At 36.0% G+C, this 1,380-nt stretch overlaps 2 long non-coding RNA genes across 2 annotated transcripts; one reads left to right on the forward strand and one right to left on the reverse strand.

Moving 5' to 3' along the window:
* Window positions 1–273: 273 nt before the first annotated feature.
* Window positions 274–689, reverse strand: LOC109156311. The gene is made up of 3 exons (XR_002049996.1): window positions 654–689; window positions 482–569; window positions 274–405 (listed from the first exon to the last, which is right to left on the reverse strand). It is a non-coding gene; the product is annotated as an uncharacterized LOC109156311 (long non-coding RNA).
* A 332-nt stretch (window positions 690–1,021) lies between these two features.
* On the forward strand, window positions 1,022–1,380 carry LOC109156310. The gene is made up of 2 exons (XR_002049994.1): window positions 1,022–1,134; window positions 1,274–1,380. It is a non-coding gene; the product is annotated as an uncharacterized LOC109156310 (long non-coding RNA).

Raw genomic sequence — 1,380 nt, forward strand, 5'->3', positions numbered from 1 at the left:
AGAACAGTAAGAGTTGTTAATAATGTTTATACTTGGAATAATTTGTTGGTTCTCAATCAAATGCAGGCAAAAAGTGAGAACCATGTAGGTTGTGACCTGGTCAATTTTGTAGTGCCATGGTTATCAAGAATGTTTATCCAGTGAAAGGGACAACCTGATGAGCATCTACCAAAGTGAAGGTAATTATCACTTCTCATTAAGTCTTTGAGATCAGTGTGAATGCTTGATGTTGGATTGCATGGATTTATCGTTTAAGTTGCGTCCCTCACACTAACATCCTAATCAATCTGTGGGGATAAATATATATATGATAAGCTTCAATGGCATTCCAGCCTGAGCTTCCTTCTCCTCTAACACAGTGAATAGCTAAGATGTATGTGCTGAATTTGAATCACTTAGCAGGACCTGAAAATTGAGAGCAGAACTAATGAGCACAAGGAAAGCAAAATCTATCTAAGACAGTGAGTTTCTTGAAATAGACCTGATTGGTCTCCTGTTGACATTGAAAAGCTTGATTGGCTCGATGGGTTATTGATTTCTGAGTGTACTTGTGAGTTACTTAATACTTCCTGCACATTACAGCATTTGAAGAGCACTACTTTTTTGTCAAAAAACGTTTTCGAGATTTATTGCAGATTGGCAAAGAAAGTGACTTGTGTTGCAGAAACCTGACTATGACAGGGGGAGGAAAATGCATAGCCACTAACCAAGTAATGACTGATACTATCATCTGCTAAAGCTTCCAATCTATCAAGTTGTGGCAATACTTCTTTGCTCAAGTCTGGTCTGTCTTTTCTTCACCGTTTAATTATTTCAGTTTTTAATTTTATTACTTTTAAGTTATTCACTGTGCAAGTACCGTTTAATTATTTCAGTTTTAAATTTTATTAGTTTTAAGTTATTCACTGTGCAATTTTTTTTTTTTTTTTTTTTGAATGTTACTGGCCCTATTACATTGTAGTATCTGATCATATACTTTCTCAACCTATTCACTGTGCAAGTTAGTACTTTAAGCTATTCACTGACAGGAGGCTTCTGGCTGCAAAGGGAAGTATTCCAATTGGAATTGGTAGGAATTCACACATCAAAAGAGCAATCATTGACAAGAATGCTCGTATTGGGAATGATGTGAAGGTTCGATATCAAATTTTTCTGCTCTTCTCCTCTTTTTGCTTTTAAAAACTTGGCCATTAATCTACTGAACAAGTGTGCTCAATCTTCCTATGCACGTGTAACATAAAGAAGCAGCTAACTTGACTCTTGATTGTTTCAGATCATTAACCGTGAAAATGTTCAAGAAGCAGCTAGGGAAACTGAAGGATATTTCATTAAAAGTGGAATCGTCACAATCATCAAGGATGCATTGATTCCCAGTGGAAC

This window comes from Ipomoea nil, unplaced genomic scaffold (assembly GCF_001879475.1).
Source record: "Ipomoea nil cultivar Tokyo-kokei standard unplaced genomic scaffold, Asagao_1.1 scaffold2705, whole genome shotgun sequence".
NCBI classification, from domain to species: Eukaryota; Viridiplantae; Streptophyta; class Magnoliopsida; order Solanales; family Convolvulaceae; genus Ipomoea; species Ipomoea nil.